The 24715-nt window shown below is 39.5% G+C and overlaps 1 protein-coding gene and 1 long non-coding RNA gene across 6 annotated transcripts in view; one reads left to right on the top strand and one right to left on the bottom strand.

Annotated features, from left to right (window-relative positions):
- The first annotated feature begins 415 nt into the window (after nt 1-415).
- ZBTB20 (zinc finger and BTB domain containing 20) overlaps nt 416-24715 on the top strand; it is a 487506-nt gene continuing 463206 nt past the window's right edge. For 2 of the 5 annotated variants that reach the window (XM_054214041.1, XM_054213930.1), the window contains exon 1: nt 416-489. The gene's annotated coding sequence lies outside the window, so the exon portion shown is untranslated. Of the gene's footprint in view, nt 490-854; nt 954-1560; nt 1620-24715 lie in introns of those variants that run through there. The other 3 variants (XM_054213988.1, XM_054213978.1, XM_054213996.1) reach the window with 3 other exon arrangements.
- On the bottom strand, nt 1472-10894 carry LOC128914734 (uncharacterized). Its single transcript, XR_008468419.1, has 3 exons — nt 10814-10894; nt 4950-5006; nt 1472-1609 (listed from the first exon to the last, which is right to left on the bottom strand). It is a non-coding gene; the product is annotated as an uncharacterized LOC128914734 (long non-coding RNA).

The following is a 24715-nucleotide window of genomic DNA, read 5'->3' as shown; positions in this document are numbered from 1 at the left end:
ATGCGTAGAAGGCGGGGGGGGCGGGGGGGGGAGAGGGCGCGCAACCTAGCCTGCTGTTTGGGGGCGGAGACACTCGCGGCGGCCAATCGCTGCCCCGGCTGCCGGAGAGAGTGGCACCTCCCTAGAGCCAGTGAGAGCGCTAGGCCGGCGAAAGCGGCCGTTATCGTTCTAAACGCCGGCCAATGAGAGGCGCCATCCGTTTGATCAACACTTGCGCTTTCCAATAGGAGGGGCGCGTAGCGGGCCGGGGACCACGGCTTCGCCTATAGAAAATTCGCAATGAGTCGCGAGGAGTAGGGCGGGCCCGGGCACCGGGGGGAGGGGGGGGAGGGGCGCGGCTCGCCCGGGAGTGGCGGGGCTGCGAGCCAATGGAGGCAGGACGGCGGGGCAGGGGGGAGGGGGTACGATGAGGGGGGCCGGCGCGGCGGCGGCGGCCGCCTGTGAAAGTGTGGAGCCGCTGCGCGGAGGGGAAGGGAGAAGATGAGAGAGGTACCGCGTTTCCGGGGTCAGCGGGGGGTTAGGGGCGGGCCGCCGCTGGGCACCGCCTACCGGGGGGGCGGGGCCGCCCCCGTGCGCACCGTGAGGAGGGCGGGGGGGAGCGCCAGCTGGGTTTCCCGGGGCGCCCGGGATCGGGCGGCTGCGCGCGTGGGGGGCGTTGGGTCCCAATACACACACACGCGCACTTCCCGCGGCTTCGCGGAGCTTTTTCCCGTCCCCAAAAAGTTTCGGAGCCGGTAGAGCCGCCCCGCGGCGCCGCTCCCTTGAGGGTGGCGTGCCGCCGGAGGGAGAGTTGGCACCGACATCCCCCCCCCGGCCATCCCGCTCCTCCTCCTCCTCCTCCTCCTTCTCCCCCCGCGGAAGAGCCGCTGGCCGGGCCGCCGCGAAAAGTTGCCAGCGCCCTTTTGTGAACGGCGCGACGGCAAGGCGAGGGCCGCAGCCGCCGGGACGGGGAGGTTGGAGGGGGGCACAGCTCGGCGGCAGCCCCGCGGGAGGGAGGGAGGGAGGGAGGAAGGGAGGGGGGGTGCGCAAAGTGCCGGGTCCGGCCGCGGCTCTGGCTGCTGCGGGGCGGCCGGTGGCGCGGGCTGGTGAGGCGGCGGGAGAGAAGCGGGCTTGGGAGGAGTTGATCGTCCCTCCGACACCGATGAGCTCAGCTACTTGCTTTTTTTTTCTTTAATTTTATTTTTTTTTTTAGTTTTATTTTTAATGCCGTCCCTTCGGGCTCACGGAGAAAATAGGCGCGTTGATCCTCGTTGAGGTTGGCAGCGCGTTTCTACCTGAGCGAGCCATCGGGCTACTTTATATCGCGGGTCCGACAGTGGCTTTAAAAGCAGTCAGTCGCTTGTCCTTCCAGTGCCAGGCGTCTGTTTATGCCAAGATGGCAGGGTCTCTTCTTTAGCCCTGTCAATAGGGAGTGTTCTCACTTTTATAAATCGGAGTACAGAGGAAAAAATGAATTTGCTAGTTGTTGCAGCGAGAGAACTAGAACACGGGCTGCCTTACTGCTGCTTCTGTTATCCAGTCTTTGCTTCCTTTTCTAGCCGAGCAAATCTTTTATTTTTCAGGTTAAATGCCCTCCTGTAGTCCTCTTTGCTGAATGGCAAACCAGAAACTATAAGAAAGTAAGAGTCACGGTCTAGTAAAATGAACTAACATACAAAGCCTGAAGCTAGGTTCTCAGATCAAAGAAATTATTTAGGAAGTAGAAGTACCTCTATAAAACCTGTGATTATTTGCAACTGTATAACAGTCCTGAAATACGAACACCACCTTGGGTCTTTCTGAATGCCTGGGATGTACTCTTATACAGAAAGGATGCCTTTGAAATTATGGGGCTAATGTAGAAATGCAGAATCATTTAGTATCTGTGAATTTTAGGGTGCTTTGCACGAAAGAGTAACTCAAGACAAAAATAAATCTGTGATATGAAAGTAGTCTCATCCTTCTCTTACACGAAGAAAACCTCAGAGGCAAGAGCTCTTTTAGCAGCTAGGCTGTCTTCAGTAGATGCTGTGAGTACACAATATTAGAGCTGATTGGGAGGATCCTTCCCACCCCAGTGGAAAATGTGGTATTTGTGAAGTTGCAGTTTTCTGCAGGAAAGTTCCAGTTTTACTGGAAAAAAAGTTAAGGTTTTTCTGACCAGAAAATTAAAGTGATGGTTCATGGCTACCTGCCTTGAAGAATTCTGTCAATTCCACTTTCTGCTGCTTACGGGGAGAAAGCACAGTTAACAGAATCTTCCCCGAGAGACCTCCACTTTTTTTTTTTTTTTTCCCTCCCCCTTTAAAGGAATTGCTTGGAATTTTTATTCCACAAAGGATGTGAGAGCTTTACTTCTTACCCTGAAACACAACTGAACATTTTTTCATAGGACGAAAATTCCAGTATTTGGCCAGCCCGAATCAAAACTTCTGGAAACTTGGGGCCAGATCTTTGGCTTGTACAAGCTGGCTAGTTCCATTGTGTTTAGTCCACAGAGGATTTGGCCCTAGTTAATTAATGGTTCACCCGAGGTCATGCAGTGAGTTGATTTTTAAAGCTGGAGACTGAATCCAGAGCTGTTATAATTCAATCCCGTCAGATATCTTGAAGTTTACTGCACAACATTGTATTTTTCTGAGACAAGCTGGATTAATAAGAGCCAGAATCCACGAGGCTCTGATTGCAACTTTTCTTAAAAATCATGTTCTGAAAAATCTATTCAATTGTGATCTTACTAGAAAAGAGAGTAAATATGTTGTAATTAGTGCATAGGTGACACTGACTACCGAGGGAGAGAGAGGCCTGAAAAACTGCTTTTGTTATTTAAACCTTTCTTTCAAAGTACAAAAGCATTTGATTGGCACTTCACTGATTTAATAGTCCATTTGTAATGCAGGAAGAACATTACAGAAGATTTTAGCATTATTTTAAATCTCATCATTTAATCTGTAGGTGTTTTAAAAAAAATCCTCATTTCTAGCAGAAGAAAACTTTCTGATAGAATGTAGAATCTGTGACTAGTCAGTTGTTAAAAATATGAATGCCTTGTGTCTTCCAAAATGAAATAGTTCGTAAGTCTTAAAACATAGCTTGTTTGTTGTGTTAGCGTGCAAACACAAAAAATAAAATCCTTCTGGCCAAGGATTTCATGGCTGCTGTTACTACCTTGTAATGTTAGGAATGGAATCCTAAGCCCCTGCTTTAAAATCAGGGTTGCTATCGCTAGTGTTCAGACTAAAGAGGAGAGCTGTTCGGATGCTGCGCGGCGGCAATGCCAGATGTACAAGATACCAGCTAGCTCATTCAATAGACTGAATTTACAGAGGTTGTCTTTCACCTGTACTTGCATAAAGATGCTTTGTGAAGGTTGAAAATTTTTCTGCTTTTACATGTAGGGAAGATACAAAGGCAAGAAATCCAAACAGACCGGCATGCACCCCCCTACCCCGGTGTTCCTGATTTTGAGGGGAAAAGAAGATTTCATAAAGTTCACGAAGCATGTCTTTGCATTCCAAATTTTTGGGGAGTGACTTCATTGCTAAAATATTATATGCTAGAAAGACCCTGAATTAAACAGCACTGAAATGACTTCCCAATGTCAAAGAGCAGTCAGTGACAGACTTTGAACAGACCTTCTGCCACCCCAGCCCCAGCTGCACCTATTGGCTTCATTGTCCCATCCCTCCTACGCACATGCATGCCTGGCATTGTTTTGGAAATACAGCAGAAACTTGATAATTCAAACTGATGACTCGGAGAGCCACTTGTGGAATTAATTTATTGGGTAAATTAGTGACTAGATATGCAGGCAGATTTAAAAAAAAAGATGCTGTGTCATAGCGTATGATTTGTTCTATTACTTCAAACAGTGTGGTTTAATTGTCACTGCACTAATTGAGTATCCTGGAAAATATTTTGTTTGAAATTGTAAAAGAAAAGTCTCAAAAGATCTCAGCATGGTTCTATCCTTGTTATTTAAATCTGTGTGGGGAATTGGGTTTTCAGATCTTCAATGAGGAGTTATAATTTGGGATTAGAAATTAATCCATAGCACCTATTTTATGGCACAGGATTTATAGCATGCCTCAGAGGTTAAACCATAGCCCTAGTATACTGATCTGTGCTGTAGGCTTATTTGATTTCAGCAGGACTGCCTGCCTAAGACAAATAGGATTTGATCCTTGCTGGGTAACCTTGGTCAAATTCCAGGTGGCCCTCAAGACTTACTATTTCCATCTTGGTATTAGAAAATAAATGTGTTCTTTTTGTTTATTTTTCACAGGGCCTCAGTATTGTTCAGTATAGTTTGTCATGTGAGGCTGTAAATCCCTTCAAGCGAGGTGGGATTTTAGATTTGCAAACTGTTCCCAAACGATCGCATGTGTATCATGAAGGAAGAGTCTGTCCTCTAGCCAAGTATGGACAGAACTTACCAAGTTTAGCTCATTAAGATTCCAGAGTGACTGCAGATATTAACGTAGAAGATGCTATGGGGAAAAATAATTATTTTTAATTTGTTCAAAGTACCAAATTAATGTTAAGTAAGCAGAATTCAGCTGTAATTGCATACATGGTAGCCCAAGAAATCTTACCAGCGGTTTAAGCTCTCTAAAGGGGCCAGCTAGCGTGCACAAATCATTACGGTATTGACAAACAAAACAAAAACAATATAGTATCTTAGATTGGCAGTTTTTAGTAAACTTTGTTTGTTTACACTTCCATAGGCATGCTGACCCTTGATCTTGGGTATCAGAGCAACTCAAACAAAACAAAATTCAGTTCCTTAATTTTCATGAGCAGTATACAGTGAGATGAATCACTGAGCATTTCTGAAACAAAAGAAAACGGTTGCCATTGACAGGTTTGCACAACCAGAGGTGATTTTGGAAGGTCTGTATTGCTTTGTTGCCTGCGCAGGGTGAGTAGAACAAAAAAAGATGTCAGGATGTAGATTATTTTGCGCTTACCTGTATTAGTATATCTCAGATTCTATTCTGATTTTCTCAGGTGTTCATGAAAGGTGCCTGAATGAATACCGAAATACAACCCCCTGTAATCAAATTTTGTCATAATACCAGGGAAAGTTCTGAGTCTGATTCTTTTACTGCTTCCTCAAAGAAATAATTATTCCTTCAGCTTTCCTTATTTTTTTCATCAAATATGGGGTCGAACCCAGTTATTGCTTCTTATATTTTCATGAAAGCATATTGAAGACTGAGTACTTGTTTACTGGTTTTGGTTCCTGGCTTAAGACTTGGGATTTGTGAAGCGCTCTGTTCTGCCACGAATAGCGTATTTGACTTTAGGGAAAATTGCTGTGTCTTTGTTTCCTATCTGTATAATGGGAATAATATCATGTGCTGTCATCACAAATATTTGCAAAGGTATGTACACGGAGAATTCTGAAACACTGCTGTTATGGTTATATATAATATTTCAAGTAATAATTTCAAATGGTAGGTGCCAATTATTCTGTTGGCTTTCTGGTTTGACAATAAATGCCAATGTCAGTAGCTTTATAAACTTTGGTGTAGTTATTCTGGGTTTGCATCAGAAAACAGAACGTGGCTTAGACATGAATTTCCTCTTTGAAATAACTGAAGTGACATCAGTGGAATTATACAGGAATTATTTTGGCATTGGTACTACTGAAAGACAGTGCTGTGTGAGTGCTTTGGCCTCATATGAAGTGAGCTGTATTAGTAGTACGGGAGTTCAAAGCTTCTTTGGAATTATAGTATCCTCTTTACCATTTTAAGTTTTCAAGTACTACAGCTAGCAAGTAGTGTTTCTGGAACAACTTACAGGATTCAAAAGTGTGCATGTCTCACACCCAATACTAATTATACACACAAATGACTTAATCCCCCATACGACCTTTAGCACATCCATTTGACTAAACCTTAAGAACTTCAAACTTTAAAATAATTTTTGTGACAAACTACAGTCAGAAATCTAGGCTGCTTTTCTTATACGTAATGCTTTCTATTTCCAGACACTGTAAATATTGGCCTTCAGAAAATCTTTGTGCGGTACTTATCCACATCACTTTATGGAAGATGAAGAAAGCAGAAAATAACCACTATTTCAATAATTGGTGACAATTTTTAACTGCTTATATTTCTGCATGCATCTTTTGAGACCCTGAGGCTTTATGTCTGCCACCAGCACTACTAGTTCTGTACATTTCCCTCTCCCACTGATGGTAGTTATAAATTGCAGTCAGTAAGCATAACTACCTCAAGTTAGATACTGAACACCCTCAAAATTAACGTAGAACTTACAGCTTTTAGGCATTGTGAAATAAGGGCAAAGTTCTTTGAAACAAATTGGGAGTTCCTGAAGTTTGGTGTTTAGGGCACTAGAAAAGTTGTTCTTCAGTATTTTTAAGTATAACAGAATGAAATTAGGGACTGAAATAGCAGGTGCTGCTGTTCTTCTGTATAAGAAGCAATATCTGTTTTGTTAAGCAATTTCATGTTTCATAGCTGTAAAGTAAATAAATAAAATCTGTGTGCTATTTAGCTGGAATGTAAAGGTTGGGTCCGGTTTCTCTCCAAAGCATTTGTAGGACTTCTTCCCCATTGTAGTGTATGAATAACACCCACTGAACTCAATGTGAGGTTTTTTTTACCGCGTGGCTGAAAAGAAGAGTCCCTATTTATAGCATTCAAACATTGGCAGGTGCAAGACTGGTGAGAAACTTCAGTCTCACACATACAAACTAGTTGTTTAGGGGAGTCTTCTACATGGAGGTAGCTGCTCTTAGCTGGGCCGCTAGAATCAACAGCGTTGCTCAGTGGCTTGTTGAGATCAATCAGCTTGTATTTCCAGGAGGGTGTGTAACGAAGAAGGGCCTGATGGTGCTGATTGCAGTAATATACTTAGCTATGGCAGCTTTAGCTATTATTTATAGAAGTGCTAATTATATCAATAGAAATAGCAATATTAATACTGTTAAGTGTCAGAATCCACGCTTGACAGCATGAACTAAACGCAGCTCCTGTGAAACAAAGCAGCCAGCTTGTCTCCCTTGTCAAACCACCAATATGCATTTCAGGAAGAGTACACACCCACCTTAATTGCTTGGGGTCTCACCATTTTTGCTCATCTTGTTATATCACTATCATTTCAAGCTGAAAACTCACAAAACCGGCTGTTCCCATTAAATGGAGACTGTATCCAAAGTCAGTCTGGAAAATTCAAACTGTGACTAAACGTGTAACAGTGGATTCCAGTTCAAAGCTGTCATCCTACAATGCTGGAAACTGAAAAGTGTCTTGAAGTTCAGAATCTGACCCAGACTTTTTTTTGAGTCTGTATTCTACCACTTCTTGTTTACAAAATAGTTGGTGAAAACTCACATAGATTTCAATGCCCACAGTTACGTGCAGACTACGTTATAACCAGCCTTAATTGGCATCTTTTAAAGGGCAGAAATCATATTACCAAAAAATAAACAAAACTAAAAGAAAACAAGAGCATATTGAGACTCATTTTCTGGCTGCTTTTTTAACATTTAAAATGTGCTTGATTTCCTGTCACAGCTCTTGTTACTTCTGCCTACCTCTTGTGACAGTGTTTTAGACTGACTTCCCACAGGAGCTTACAAATCAAGCAGGTTAATGTCTTCATTAAAACTGAATAACAGTTTACTTTGGGAAAAAACATATTAAATATTTCAGGATATTGAACACCAAACTACTATTAAGCTTTAACTAATGCATTTACTTTGCTGACACTTGCTCTCCGATGGGATGTGTAGCTCAAGTTAATGTCACTAGAAGTGATGTTTAAGGCTTCACGAGAAAGTGTTTCCAACCCCTTCTAGATGATTTTACTCTAATTCTATCACTCTGTACTTGAGAAAAAGTTTTAAATAAGTTATTTCAGCAACTTGCCATCCTTATTTTGGAAATGCACTGGGTATAAATGTCTCCTTTAGAGTTTTAAATAATCCTTTCTATGTCCTAGATATACGTGGTACACTGTGTAAAGAAAGTGACAGTCTGTTGGCCTCCGGACATATAAAGAATGTCCTTAGCATACTTTCCCTTTGGGAGGAAAATACAAGGATTGTCACAAACAGAAAGGTTGGGTTTTTGTCACCCATGATTTTGAACCTACCTTAAGGTGTGACTGATTTAGTGGATCAGTAGAATAGAAATGGAGGCATGTGGCCAGCACGTCAAGGTTTCTCAGTTGGCAAAGGGTGATATTCTGCGAGGGCTGCTGTTACTGCAGAACCGTGTGCTTGTGTCTTTCTCACTCTCTGCAGAATCCATTTCCAATGATGCCATGTGGGACACAGGGGCATCCCATCAGTAATAGGGGTTTGTTTGGGTTTCTTTTGTTCGTGTTGCACTGCAAATTCTGTTGGTGTAATTTGCTTTATCAGCTCTTTTGTTTTTGTTGGGGTTTTTTTTTTTTTTTGACCTCTTCATTTGGCAGTCCTATGGTTTACTTATCTATTATCAGAGCCATGTCAGGCTATGATGCGTCATTCTTTCTGGATCCGACTGCAGCAGCATCCCAGTACATGATCCAATCAAACAACATTCCTCCACTGGCAGATTTAGACCAATGCCTTACAAGTTTGTTAATTTCTCCAAAAGCAAAGCCAGTTTCAGTTTTATGCTGTACTGATACTTTGTTACAACCTTTCCTATCCTTGGTCTATAATAATCCTGGAACTCTTCTGACATCTCTTTTAAACTCTCTGAATAGGTGATCTGTGAGTAAATCTCCCTGAGGATTTACAAACTTTCTTGAATTATTTACGTCTACTGCAGGAATTCTGTCTTGTATTGCATACTGGGCTGATTGCATAGATGATATAAACTGGATGATGCAGAAAGAAACAGAAGATGTGCCTAGCACGTAAAGATATGCATTACTCTTATGAATATATCAAAAATAATTCCTACTGTAATGCTTCTGGCTTTAGCTGAGTTAACTTGAGGAAAAAAATTCACGCACAAAACTCAGGGTCTTGGTTATAGCCATAAAGAGATTGTTGAGAAAGATGTAGAGGCTTAGAGAAAAGTTTATGCAACAGGACAAAAGTAAAAAGCCTAGTTTAACTACTAGTGGGTATCTGAAAGATGTCATCGCTCTGTGGTGGTGTTCTGGAATATAATGAGTCCTATGCTCATCTCATTTGGCAAACTTGGTAATTCTTGGTAGGGTAGTAGGTAATTCATGAGTGCACGTACAATATGAATTGGTTTTTATCTTCACTCGTGGTCGCACCACACTTAGGTTCAGTAGAGTAGAAAAAATAGTTACCAGTTTTATTTGAATAATTATGGGGCACTCCACTTTTGGAATAAACAAATACAGATCAATATTTCCTTGAATTTACTTCTCACGCATATTTATTCACTATATTGACATTCTTGTCCTTTAAGTGGTTCCATATGTCACATTTTTGAGAATTTGCAGTGTGAAAATAAAAATTGACTTGCCTAGTTATGACTTGCAAGACAAATAAGACAGAACTGGTTTTGTTACCCCACTGGATGAGTACTTGTACTCTTGTGGTGCAAATGCATACTCAGGCTCACGATTCGTTTTTTGAAAGGCCTCATGGACATTTGTTTAGGTAGCTTTTTGTTCCAGAAGAATGTAACATTTCAGTGAAAGAATGAACTGAAAGAATAGACTTAAATGGTATAGGTTGGCCTCAAGTGCAGTTAGCATAAATCAGAGGTTGAGATGAAGAGGGTTAGTAATCCCCCTTTCCAATGAATGGTTCATCTTCTGGGTGCCACACAGGAGACATTTACCCCATCTTGCTGTTCTGCACCTGTTCTGTGCATGCCTTTCTCTTGGGCTGCTAATCTGGCACTTTTTACCAATGCAGTACTACTCCTGGAAAGCATGATAACCCGGGTTTTGGGAAAACAGTTTAAATTAATACTCTCCAGATTCCCAATTAGAATTAATGTTATTTGCATGTACGTATTCTAACAGAAACTAGGAGTCCCAGATGAGATCAGTGCCTCGTCCACTGGTGTGGGGTATTTTACATACTGTAAAACAGATGCTGTCTCAGGAAGCTTATAGTTAAATAGGCAAGTCAGGCAAAAGGTGAGGGAAACGAAATACTAGAATTCCCACTACAGTGGTTGCAGACCAAGACACAGAAAGATTTAGTGACTTGATCGGGATAATCCAGGGAAAAGAAAGAGAGGTTTTCAGAGGCAACTAACTCCCACTAAAGCAAGCATGGGAGTGATGTGCCAACCTGCCATTTGTGCCTTTGAAAATTTCCCCAGGGAGTCTATTGTAGAGCCAAGCATTGAACTCTGATCTTCAGTCCCCCACCAGACAACCATTCCTTTCTGCTTTAAGTGTTTTTAATTGAAAAATACCATCTGAACAGTGTCTGTAAAGAATTACTTTTCCTCAGAACCTCCAAAAGAAAAGCAAAATGATGTGCTGCAGCAATAAATTAACCAGTGATCAAAATAAAAACCACAGTCTTGTTATGAAAACCAGAACTGGTGGGTAAATACTGTGAATTTATGACACCACTGAAAAAAAATCTAATCTGGCAAATGTTAATACTTTTAGAACTAAAGATTTTGGTTTAATTATTAAACTATTCAAATCTCTTCTAAACAGCCTTTACATGCAAAAGCTACACATTGTTTAAAAGAACAAGCAAAAGTTCACCCTTTGCTTTTCTGCAGGCACTATTTATATCTGTGTCGGTGTTTGTTTCAGAGAAGAGAGTAAAACTGAAGCCCACACGACCCTATCTTACTCTTCCCAAATAGCAGTAACACTTTTCCTTTTTTATAGAGTTGTACGTGTATTAACTCACATGTTTTCATCGCTTCATGAGGAGGTAGACTCTCTTCCCATTTTGCAGCTTGAGAAACAATGGCAGAACTCAAGGTTATACAAGTCCAGAGAAACTGTTAGAGTCAGATTACGCTGCTGGAGTGACCCATGTTCAGGCCACTCCAACACGTCCCCTAATAATATTTTACAAGCCTGAGCCATCTGTGTGTGATGAGATCAGAAGTAAGGAAGTCTGTAGTTGCCAAGAGAATTTTAGCTTGCAGAATTGTACAACTACAAAGAAATCCTATGGCATCAACAAAGGAAGCTCAGAGAAATATTCACACTGAGCTCTTTTGGACTATTTTAATTGGAGACCATTTGCTCTTGTAATATTTTAAGGGTTCATTCTTCCTTTTGCACACCTAGTTGTTACTGACTGTGTTGTAAGCTTTGCATATGTTTTTAGTAGTCTCCAAAATGACTAATCCTGTATTTTGCAAAAGCAAGAGGATGCTATTTCTGCCGCACCTCTCTGTGCACTTGTAGGGGTAGCCAACCTTTTCTGACTTGGCTGCATCCCACCGACTTACCTTCCTTCCCCTCATGAACATGCACATGCCCAGAAGTACCCTAAACAAGACCCTCCCCCCCACCAAGAATTCTCTATCCACTTCTGACGCATGGAGTTCTTGCCATGCGTGGACCTCAGAGGTATGATGGGCTCATTACTTAAGTCTTCCTGCTTTTATTTGTTTTCTTAAGAAGTACTTCACAGAAGCAAATAAATATAAAGGATAGACTTTTCAAAAGCTCTCAGCATCAGTCTAGCTCTTCTCCCTTTGAAGACAACCCAGACTTGACTTGACTGGAGATGGAATTAAGCCAACATTGAGCATTCTCAACACTTCCAGTCATAGCCTCTCCCCAGAGAATTTATAATCTTACAAAAAGGATTAATTGATTAATACTGAAGTTGACCAATGGATAGGAATCTTTAGCTCTCAAGAACAATTCTGCTTTTGGAACAGAAAGTCTCTTGAGTTTTTGTTTCAGTTACTATGGGTTAAGTTCTATTAGGTTTTCTCCCAGTTTGTTTTATTAGAAAATGGTATTTATTTGACTGCGGTATGCTACCTAAAATTGTTATAATTTGTTTCTTTATTTCCATAAACATTGCTGTGTTTATTTTGGAAGAATGGTTACTTAAGCAAAAAAAAACCCAACAAAGTAAGCGTAAAAATACATTGGTTATCTCCTATACCTAATTTTCTCTTGTAATCAGTGTATATAACTTTGCTATAGCACCAATTAAAAAAAAAAAAAAAAGGGAGACCGAAGAGAGACATTAGAATCTATTTTCAGGATGGCATATCAGACCACACGCACTTAAGGGGTAGAGTAGATTTGTTATTTTGGGCAGTACTGTGGAACTTATGAGAAGCTTTCTTTTTTTATACAAAGTTAGTTCAGAGTAGATTAAAGTTTATTTCAAACTCAGCATATTTGACCTCAAGCATCATAAGAGTCATGTAGAATTGGCTCATGCTATTAAATTCTTACAGCGAGCTCCATAATAATGATTAATTTCTTTCATAAACTCTCTTCATAATTAATACAGGTTTCATTGTGGGCACTGCTATTCTCATATTGATTATCTCTACAATTTAGATTGGACTTGTAAAATGATGTCTTTGTTTACTCTGATGACCAGACATTTATTTTATTTGGATAACTCTCATCATTTGCGAACTGAACTGGGGATATTGCTACCATAGAAATTACAAATATTTCAGAGCTGCTTCATGCAAGAGCAGGGATAATTTTTTGGCACCTGAGATTAATAATACTTTGGTGTTCTCTGATGCCTCTCATCTGAGAATCTGAGTTCTTTATGAACATCAATTAATTAAGCTTTAAGACACCCTCCTGAAATAGGGAAGCATTAGTAGCCTCTTCCACTGATGGATAAACTCAGATTTAGAGATGTTGACTGATTTAGTCAAAGTCACCTGCCAAGTTATCATGAATGTAACCCACATTTGTTGACTACCAATCTTGTCCTTCAGTTGTAAGGACTTTCTTTCTCCTGGCATGATAATTTTTGACGTGGCATAGTTCCTTTTGGCAAAATATGCTTTTTAAAAAGTAATGGGTGGGGATGCTTTAGCTACTTGAAGAAGTATGGACCTTTCTTGTTGCTTGTTTGTTCTCAAAAATAATTTAATTTTATTTCCAGGATTCTCTCATAAGCTGCAGTTAAATCAGTAAACTTTGAAGACTCTAATAACCTCTTTGGGGGAAAAAAAAAGGGATTTTCACATTTCTGACAGGCTTCATGAAAAGCAGCTTTAGTGAGAAAAGCAGAAAATAATGAATGATGGGACTGAGATTTGAGCGTATTGAAAGAAAAGAGCCACAAACCAGATTTTGTAACATCACTCCGTACACTTTATACAATGTTATGCAACAGGTGAACCTTCCTCTTGGTCAGTCCTGTGCATTAACAATATAAATCCACCTTATTAAAATATTTTAAAAGGTCCTTCTCACATAGCTCCAGTCCTGAGAGATCTCAAGGATGGGGGCAGTATATTTTTTTAGTTCTGTTGCCCAGAGTCTGAAGGGTCCTGACTCCCATGGGAGCTGCTGAGCTCTCCTTGTTTTGTTAACTTCAGAGGGTGCCAGGGAAAGTTGCAGTGACTGGCAGAAAGCAATCTTTAGAAAGCCTTGGAGACAAACAGTAATTCCAGCTTTTGAGCTGAATTCAGCTGTCCTATTGTTGCCAAACCTACAAGCAGGGAGGGGGAGATGTGGATGTAACAGGCGGCACGTATATCCGTATTAATACTTGCAGTACAACATCCCCCATGCCTGAGGACAGTAAGTGCAACTGAGGACATAGTGGAGTTTACAAGAGTACCTCACATGTTGAGATGCTTTATAGTCCCCCCTGTGAATAGCCTAGCGAAAACCATATGTGAAATATAAATACACTGGGACTTAAAAATGGAGCTGTATTCCAGCCTTTTAAGTTAATTTTGTAACACACTGCATCTAAGGGCTTAATGTGTGTTGTATCCGATGCTAGCTGAATAGTGCAGGGCTTAATAAATGCAGTATGTACTGGAGACACTAGAGAGTCCGATGGATGATGTGAAAGGAGAACAAGAAGGTGGTGGAAATACCACATTTTAGTGAAAGAACAAATCCAGTTTGAACCAACTGGCTGCTTGCTTGCTTCGGTCTGAAGGCAACAATGAACTCCTGTTGTCATGCTGAGTCAGTTGGCAGTGACTCACTTTATCAGTCTCAAAATTGTCCGGCATTTCATCAGAACTGAATTACACAATGGGTTTTTCCTTTTCCCCCTTTTTTTCCCCCCCCCCAATACACTTGTAATATTAACAGTCACGTAAATCATCTGACGTTAACATGTTTCCTCATTAACTTTTACTTTTTTAATTATAAGATTAGTAATCATACAACTTCCCAAAGAGGGAAATACAGTAATCCCAAATCTGACTTGAAATTCTCAAGCACAAACTTTCTTAGTTACGCACTTCTCTCAGTTAAAAATAAGTTAGAGCCTTTTGTTACTTTCCGCAGGATATTGGCATAGCTAACATATGCTCACAATTGTTCAGCTGAGGTATGTGTTCTCTATTGGGTGTGGAGAGAAAATTTGTATGTGGAAACAGCAGCCAACATATCAGGGTTGACTATTTCTCCCCAGCATGACTTTTTTGGTTATTTCTGCAAAAGTCTCTCGGAGAAAACACTCGAATGTAGTATTTTTTCCACTGAAAGAGTGCATGCATGTGAAGTGACTTATTTTGCAGGCATATTTATTGCTTAAACACAAAAATACCCATTATCTAAAATGTAAAATATGTGATTCTGTAATGAAAACATAAGAACATCCTCATGGTCTCCATGGTCTGTGAAAAAAGTTAGGTCTTTGAGGATTTATATCTAACTCTGCATATCAGTGCACTTCACCGGATTCTTTGATTTTAGCACCCACACTGTTACACAGTTTCAATCAAAGTGGTATGAATAAACTAAAAATGTGTAAAAAGTGATGCTGAGTTGGCTGGACAGCAATGCATCTGTTCTACAATCCAGCATTTCCAAGTTCAGACATCTTGTGTGCCCTAATTTAACATCTGTATTTGCCACCTGCATGATTAAATTGTGTTCAATCAAATCCATTTTGTAATTACAGATTTAGAGCAAAAATATGTATCTTCAGTTTTTAATCTTAGAAGATTTGAGATATCTGGAATATGTTCTGTGCCTGTCCCAACCTCGACATCCTATCCTGGGTTTAGTCCCATCCGTCTGTGTTTGTAATCGGTCCTGGTGGCTGTGAAATGGAAAGCTTCCAAGTGTCTTTGAATAATTTTTTTAATTTTGTTCTTCAGTGGTTCTAGTTCTTTGTTGTTAATTAGATCAAACCACATTTCCACTGAGGCTGAAACGGTGGTGTCATCAGCCTGTAATCTGTCCCTCTGAAACCTCCTTCAACTGCTTTTGTAAATTTAGTACCTCTCTGTAAAGTTCCTTGCAGAGGAAAACGTGTGCTATTTTTTGATCAAAGTCCTTCTTGTTCTCCGTGAAAATTTCAAGACACTTGTTGATGCAAACGTAGAGGTATGTGTTTCTGAGAGCAACACCAAGTGGGAACCAGGGACATGAGTCTGCCTTTTTCACTTGAGTTAGCCAGGCTGCCAGTGATAGCAGAGTGATTTTTGTCTTTAGGTTCTACAGTACAGTCCTGGGAAAGTTTGGTTATTACTTTTTCACTCAGTGCGGCTGAAGCAGCTGTATATCAGAAGCAGTAGAAATAGTTTCAAACATTCTTGTTTCAATTTTGTTTTTGTTGTCTAACTAATTAGTAAAGACATCTTTCTTTGTTTTCTCTTTGTTATTGGATGGTATCTTAGGTAACACTGTAATAATATTTGTGGGTTTCATTTTGATACAGAATTAATAGCAGCATATAAGGACATACCATTAATTGTCTATATGCTTATGGCCATTAGGAGGTTATTTGTCATGTTCAGCTGGCCAACCTGCACTAATGTCACTGTTCAATGCTGCTACTTTTTCTTTTATTTTTCCCCTGTTTTTTCACTTGGAGATTTTTATAGTGGACAACTGAACTTACAAGTCTCTAAAAGAAATGTTTCAATCATTGCTATCAATTGCTTCTTTTGTGTTCCATTGAAGGCAATATCATTAAGGTAAAATAAGGTTGCATCTGTCTTGTTAAGCAGAGCTTTTCTTTATAGCATAATCAACTAGTAAGCTTATTTCTGGGTCTTCAAGACACAAAGGTGTCTAATGTTGAAGAGCAGCTAGGAAGTTTGGAACACAGATTTAAATTGTCATTGCAGCTACGTTTAATAATGATAATGATGGCACTAAAAACATCTCACTTTCACAATCATCATACTCATCAGAGTTCTGCTTCAGTAGTTTCACTTAACATCTTATCTTGAAGGGTCTGCAGAATTGAGTTGTCTGCACTTTTTGAGATGGATGTGAATTCATCCTAACTTCTTGAACGATTTTTGACAATGCCTACACTATACTGTTAAAGAATTATCTTAAGTTTTATATTACTTTGGTACATGCATACACTTGTTCCCTGTTGCTTTCTTCAACTTCTCTTGAAGTCAAATAAATGAATATTCTCGTGTGTGTTAACCATTAAGCTCCACTTTTTAACACTGGTGTCTTTAATATTAACAGTAGAGCAAGAAACCTGCTGTCTGGATTTAATAGTTAGGATTGAAAACCTGAGTGAAGTAGCTATCTTTCGTTAGACCCTTGTCACGACTACTTAATGGGAGGCTTTAGATCTCTTGTAAGCTCATGTTCGAAACTTATTTCATTTATTACTTTTGTTTTAGCATCTGATGACAAAAGGTTCCATCAACTAGCAGCATGTCTCTCATCAGGCCCTGAAAGCATTGTTTATTCCCCATGTAAGTAGGCAGGCAAAAGTGTACATTTTTTGCTGTCTTTTACAAGGGACAGAAACCATTGTGCTCGTCACTTCCCTATTAAGTTTTAGAATGTTTAAATTTTTCATTTGCCAATTAAAATTGGAGCCTTATTTTTCAAGCATCATGTGTTCCTATTTTCATGTAAACATTTCTAAGTGGCAGATCTTGAACAGTCATCACTAATAGAAAAACACCACCGGATTGTTCCTGTATCTGTCAGCATTGTAAACATAGGTATCATGACTCATGGACTCTTTGCCAAAGTAGATAGAAGTAACAGCAGCAAAATGTACTAATATCTCCACTGGGACCACTGTGAAGGGCTGAGGAGAGTTCTGCTGTAACTTGTGTTACAGTAGATGCAGGCCTCACATCTTGGGTCAAATGTATTTCTGCTTTTGAAGCTGTTGGGGCTCTATCTCATCAGTCACATCTGTGTGCGTTTTGGTTTGGTCTTTAAATGGGAGGGCATGAGGAGCACCTCTCTAAAAGCCAGTGTTCCTCAGATGCTTTCAGTTGCTGAAAAGAGAGAAATACGCTAATTTAACAGTACCATACAATTTGTTCATGTGCTTTTGTTCACGTTTGTCATTGGCATTTTTAGTGATCCTCTATAGCTTATTGCTTTTTTTTTTTTTCAATCTCTCTCATGGCTGCAGAGCAGTATGCATCTGTGTGTCAGTATTACACTCTCTGTGCAGTATTAGATGCAGTTCTGTTAAGTGAAATCTATCAGTCTCTCAAGTAACACTTCATTTAAATTGTTTATTGACATTTTCTCAAAGATGAGGGTACACATACTGCTTTAAGAGTGAGAAGGATTTACTGGGTACTGTGAGAAGTCCCAAGAAGCTTTCTGTGTATTGAGAGCCTGGCTACAGCAGGAGAATGTGTGGGATGGTCTGCTCTTCATCCACCGAGTACTTCCTTGTCCCCACAGGGATGGTTTTAGGTCCAGAGCTCCGCTCAGAAATTCCCAGGGCTTGATCTAGTCTTGAGTGCACATGAGACGACTGAGTACTGAAAGGCTACGTTAGCAGGAGGGAGTTGGAGTATGAGGAATGGGGTTAAGGCTGTTTTTTACTGTAGTGGAGACGAAGGGACTTTCATGCAAACTCAAATCCATGGAGTTAAGGGTGCTTATGGCTACTCCTAAAACACTGGAGTGCTTCCTCGCCATTTAATTGTGACAATGGAGTAATTCAAGTTACAATGTTTTACTTCAAGTTTATTGTCTGCCACAATTTTCATTTCAACATGCTTCCTACTCTTTAATCTACACTTCTTTAATCTGTTAGAAAAAAAATTGCAAATGCCTTCTTTTACTCTTGTAGGCAGATTTTTTTTTTATACTCCTTGAGGGGAATGAGATAACTTTTTGCACTTTTCCCTTATTTTATTCCCCATTTTGCCTGTCTGCTCCTTGTTGGCTTTCATTCTTCGATCAATTCCATCAATTTTAATTGGAATTTTTTTTTCCTGTCTTCTCTTGTGATAAAAAGATATTTTCATGTAATCTGTTTCTTTGGGCCCAATGGTAAAAGGGCTGTCTTTGGGAATTTGGACATCTATTTTCCATTAAAATGAATGGAATATAGTGTTAGTATCTTGCAGGGATTTGAACACCTTTGAGCTATTGTGAAGCAAATATTCTTGTTCCTCTGAAAGGGAGCTCTTGCCATAGGTAGGGATGGATAATCTTGAGCTTTGAGACCTGTGGATAGTGCTGAGAGCCTTTAAGTCAACTCTTTGGTTTCATTTGTCTTGCACATAACTTTTATTTTCTCAGAGGAGTAGCCTGTAAAGTAATCCCAAAGAACATCCAACATCATTAAGTACCTAACACCAAAAAATTATAGAAATTGTTATGTTGTGGCTTCTCCAGAAAATTATGTAATTTGTGTCCTTCATATTTTGAGACAGGGGTCAGACAGCTGACTTTTAGGAGTATGGTAAACTGGTGCTTTTTTCCCTGGTGGTTGACTTTTTGTGCTCCAAAATTACAGCTTTAATTTAGGAGGTAAAAAGCTTGTAGCCTGCTTGACTGTGAAGTTCTAATTAAAGATTGCACTAGATGTGAGCTGACACTTGGTTATTTGCAGTCAGCCTCCTAATACAATAAGTCTTGGATGTTTGAAGCAGTGTTGACTCTGAAGACTATTGACATTCATTTAAATGTTAAAACTATTTGTTGTTTTACTGTTGGTTTTATTTTCAAGAAATAAGGCAGGAAGAGAAAAGAGATAATCCTGTTACAGAGACCTTGAGCATTGTTGTCATATTTTGATACCTTGAGCCCTGAGTAGTGTTTAGATTGAGACCACAGTTTGGGAGAGTAACGCCCCATAAATTCTCTTCGTTATAACCCTATGACTACCTTTTTTTTAATGATTATCAGCACTAGATGCATGCATAAGCTGGATGCAGTGCCTGAACAGGCAGTCCCAGTTCTCGTGACTGAGAATAGATGTCTTGCACCAGGTAGCCTTTAACAGGGCACTCCCAATTTCCCCCCATAAACCCATATCTGATAATCCCCAGTGGATTTTTATGGTGTGTTACAGCTTTACTATATGAATCCCTAGGAATTACAGATTGAAACTCAGTTGGATGAATGCACGATGTATATAGCTTCATATTTATGTGGGTTTTCTATCAGACATGATTTTTGCCTCATTTGGTTCCTGGCCCACAAGTGGTCTACTGAAGCTAGTCGAGACTTTCATTTAGCTGTAGTGGTAGAACCTTTGTTTCTGAAACAGAAAGCTTTAAGGTATACTGCCATTTATGATTCTAACATCTGTGATGTTATCACAGCGTGGTAAAAACAAATGTCGATTCATTCTGAGACCACAACAGAGAGTACTGAAAGTCATATTTGTATCCGTATTCTCACCGATATTTTGTTGGCTTCAAGACAACTCAACAAATGGAACAGTAGGACAGCAAAGTACCAGTTAATTTAAAGTTATCTTTATTCCAACTTCTGTTTATTTTGTTGGGGTTTTTTTCATTGCATACTATCAAATGGTTTCACAATGTGACCTCTGATTTTGAAACAAAACAAATTAAATGTTAGTTAGTGCTGATTAGTGCAATATTAACACTGATTCTTTATTTACTCAAAAATCAGGAAATGACAAACTTAATTATGCCTAATTGTTCAGATATTACAAAGGGGATCTCTCATTACGTAATCATAGACCATCTTGGTAGCAATACCAAATATTGCAATCATAGCTAATAATTGCAAAGAAAGTTATAGAAAAGGAGCCCTTTGACCATAAAATCATATCTAACTCGGGCTCATTACAAAACTTGACTGAAGAGTAGCACTGAAGTTGGTACACTTTGTTTCCATTATATCATTTTGAAAATATTATGTCACCTTGTTCTGCATGTTCTAGTTCTGTAATGAAAGACCCTTTTGTTCAAATACAGGCAAAATGAAATAGTTGTTTGTCTATAGGATACCCAACCTAATTTCTGTCAGGCTTACACCACCACTAACCTCACCAAATCTTCCAATTTTTATAGGTCTGATTGAAAGAAAGGCTCTTATCACTGTTGTTATGTAAAAGAAGACCTGAGGCTTAATTTTCAGTTAATACAACTTTTCGCTTTTCATTTCTTTGTCTTTAAATAATAAATTCTTTCATCTTTTCCTTAAAAAATGAATTTAGATTAATATTTCAGGAAAATAAATGCACCTCAATGTGTCCTTTAAAACAGCTGAGCAAACTGTGTTCAGATTATCTAAAAATATTCTCCTTTAGGCTAAAACTAAAGGACTAATTGGAACCAGTCTTGGCTAGTTTTTCTAAGAGGACTTACCTTATATAAAGTAAAAAAATATTCAGACCAGGACATTCCTTTTCTTTATTACATCTAGTACATCGAGTTTTTTATTCTTCAGAAACATCTTTGACTAAAAGTTGCAAAGATGATGAATCCTGCCCACCGACACAGAAAAATGATCCCCCTGAGGTGGTCTTCAGATAATCGAGGTTTGTGAAAGTGAAACTTTTGTACTTAATTTTGGCGGTGGTAGTGCTAGTAAAATGGTTGCATCCTTACTAGTATTCCCTATGTGTTTGATACAGAGGTCAGCAGTTAAGTTTTTTGTTGGAGTGGGCTTCTCACAATAACAAGGATAAACCTCTGTTTGATGTTTTATTCATTTCCATTTCTTTACTTCATGGTATCTGTAATATTTAGTTTGCCCCAAAAGAGAATCAGGCACTTCTATACACTTAGAGGTCAGACAGTGGCCTGAACACCCCCAAGTCCCTGTGTCTGATATTTTCTATTAGCTGGCTGTGGGATTTTAGGGGCATATATGCAGAAACACTAAGCAAGCTGACCTAGCAGGAATTTGGGACATCTGAATCTGAGTCCAAGGGTGAAATTTTGTGCTGAGCTGCTTCAAAGTGTGATACAAGCCACACGGCTCTGAGGAGAAGTCTAGCTTCTTCAGTAACTTACAACTTCAGTCTGCCTGGTAAATGCATTGGTTTCCCCTTACCTAGAATACATGGAGAAAAATCTTATATAGGAACTTTCACACAGTGCCTATATTTGAGGAAAATAATCCTGTATCAGCTGAACGGATTTCATGGTGAAGTATTAGATGATTAATGGCACTTAGTGTTGCTCTTTTCAAATATTACAGCATTACTGTACATGCTCTGACTTATTTTTAGTTTTTTTATGTTGGCCATATAGCCTTTGCTTTAAGAAAATAAATAAATAATTGTCTAGTTTTTATAATTGCATAGAAAAGCTTTAAAAGTACTTGGGAGCATAATAGAGATTTAAAAAAGAAAAAAAAATCCCTGCCTTTTAAAACAATCATGCAATTTTTAGAACCTGTTCAAGATTTTTTTGATGTTTGAAGTTTCAATACTGTTTGTCTCTTTTCTGTAGAGATGTTTTTTGTCCACTTCATGTATAGTCAATCAAATTAAAGTTAAAGTATGGAATTTCTGTCTTTGTACATCTGATACACTTAAATTGCATTTTTGTTTTTATTTTCCCAGAACTGGCTATTCATTTGGGGGGCAATACTCTCAGATGTGATATTCTAAACTAGAAGATAAGTACCTTTTGGAAGAGTAACATCTTTCAAAATACTAACATACATATTTTCCAGGTAGAATGGCTTCATGCTTATAAGCTTATGAAAATATTCAGTTGCACCCAGAGGGTAAAATAACAGGTTCGAAACTATTGCTACTGATGGCTCTCTCTTTTTTTTCCCCCTCTAGATCAGATTTTCATTCATGATAAACCTAGTGCATCTCAACTGATATGACAATCACTAGAGTTGCAGAAGTTTGTTTTGGTTTGTTGTTTTTTTTTTTCCTTCTACTATTTAAAGAGGGTAAAAATGAAGTGATGGCCACCTAGAGCTTCAGCATTTTCACTGTGGTTTGTGTCATAACCGTCTACCATTACGACAGCAATCAAATTCTCCTGCATGCTCCCTAACTTTCTGGGACAAAAATAGAAATCTTTGATAGGCATCCTAGTTATCTGGTAGAAGAGAGTGATGATGTGCATCCTGACTTGTTTGTTACTGTAGCTCCTTTCAGATGGTAAAACTACTTTTTAAAACTACTTGTTCCATTTTGGATGGATTCAGTATGGATTTCCATAAGGAAATCATCAAACTTCTAGTCCTTAAATGTTGATGGAACTGCAACATGACTCTTTATAATTGAATTATAGGTAACCTTTGGGAACCATATTGTTGTATAATAGAGGGTGCACCATACGATGCAGTAAGCTGTGTAACAAGATCCGATTCCATTGTAATTCCACGGCTTGGATGAGGGCCTTACATGTTAGCTCAACGGCTAAATTGGTCACAAATGGCCTGTTGATGCAAATAAAGGTAATATCCCAGCACTGTGTAAGTGAAGAGGATGAACATATACACAGCCGAGGCCACATACGTAACTGCAGGTTGTTAGGTGTTAAATAATTACAACACAGTCCACATGTCCAAGACAGAAAGCTAACACATGAACATCCCAAGTGCGTGTGTGTGTAACGGGGAGATGGGGATAAAGCATGTGGGAGTCTGAGGACTTTTTGTGTGGTTTTGGTTTTTGAATTGGAAAATGGTATATTGGTATGATGCTGGTCTTCTGGAGTTTGTTTTATGAGGACTCAGTCCCTGTAGGTGGTGATTGATACACACCAATGTTAATGGGTATAGAAGCAAGGGATTGGCTTTGTTGGGACAAAATGTCTTATATTGCCTAGCTCTCACTGTCACAATTTACTGATGTAGCAGCAATATTTACCCAACTCAGTACTAGAGTAATGCAGTACTGTTGTATCTGACATGGGATTATTATTCAGTGGAAACACCGTTTTGCAGCCTTTGTGCAAAATGGACTAAGGGTTGTAAAGGATCAGTCATTGTGCAGTGTGTTCCTTTACCAAAGTGCTGGTAGTGTCATCATAAAAGAAAGTGAGCGTTTATGGTACTTGGTACATATTACTTGCAGACAGGTTTTCACAAATCCACTGAAACTGTTGGAGACGTACCAGCTTTGCATTTGATCTATTATTCAGGACATTCTGGGATTAAAAAAAAACCACCAAAAAACAACAAACAAACAACACTAGAAAAAACAGTTCTGGTTCAGCAAGTGCACCCCAGTCTGGCCAATCAATTGGACTGTTTGAGAGCCTGATCCATAGAGGCAGCATAGCCTGAACTTCTGATCAGGAAAGCCTGACATTGCAATCTCACTTCTCTGTTCTCAACAGAGTGGTTAACTCTTTACATTTAGTTTTTACTATCTGTAAAATGGGAATGACAGTAGCTTTTTGCCAAAGGAAGTTCAGATTTGATTTGTTAATGTGTATGTGCAACTGAACCATGGAATGATGGATCAAAGTTGCTGAATAAAAGGAAAGTATTACTTAGTTGGAGGTCTGGCAATAAGTAATGACTGCTGAGATTGGAGAGCAATTGAGATTCTTTGCATATTGAAAGACACCAGAAGTGCGCCGTATTTCTCTCCTCCTGTCTTCAGCATCTTCACCAGTAAATCTGCAGGGATAAAGAGCTTTTGTGTGGTTCTTCTACGTTTTTGTTGACCCCTGCTGATGTAAATCAAACATACTGTCCTCCTGTTACCTTCAGGTTTAGAAAACCTATTTTTAATCACTTCATACAGGTATCTAATTTGAATCAGCCTGCCACGCTGCAGGACTCTTGTGCTTTTTTAATTGGCATCTTTCTCATTACGTTTGAACAAAGTTGCAGAGACACTGCAGGACACCAGTAGAGACATCTGAATCACCAATCCTGTTGGGCTGGCAACATGGTGGTGTGATATACCAGGGGAGTCTAGGAGATCTGTGTATGTGGTGAAGGGGACTAAGTGGAAGCAATCAAGTTCAGACATGTTGCTGCGTTTCTAGGTCCTGCCTATACCATCTGAAAGAGAATTGCGACAGAAATTTGCCTGGGATTTTTGCCACCATTATGGTGTTAAACCAGTCTCATTTCTAAGAACAATCCTTAGGATTCTAGTAAAGCAGATGTTCCATTTATGGAACTGTTGTAGGGCAGGTATGTGGAGTACATCAAAAACAGTGTGTTAAGCCACCACAAGGATGGGCAGGATACCCAACCAGTTCAGGGAGTCAGTTCCACTCGAGTTTCTTTGGAATTTGAAAATCAGCCCTTAGATAACTGCTAAGAGGCCAATTTTTTTTTTTCTTTTTTTTTCCAAAGGAAGTAGCTCATGGCCTCAGACATGGCTATATGATGCTGTGACTCCTTTTCCAGTTGTGGTTGCCAAAAAGATATGTCTAAACTCAGAATGTTGGTGTGCCTGGCAACATAAAAAGACCTGAGAACTATAGAATATGTTGTTTGGCACTGAAGCAGCTTCCTTCCC

This window comes from Rissa tridactyla, chromosome 1 (genome assembly GCF_028500815.1).
Source record: "Rissa tridactyla isolate bRisTri1 chromosome 1, bRisTri1.patW.cur.20221130, whole genome shotgun sequence".
Lineage (NCBI taxonomy): Eukaryota > Metazoa > Chordata > Aves > Charadriiformes > Laridae > Rissa > Rissa tridactyla.
Note: the sequence above shows the minus strand (reverse complement) of the source record. Positions and strands in the feature narration are given on the sequence as shown.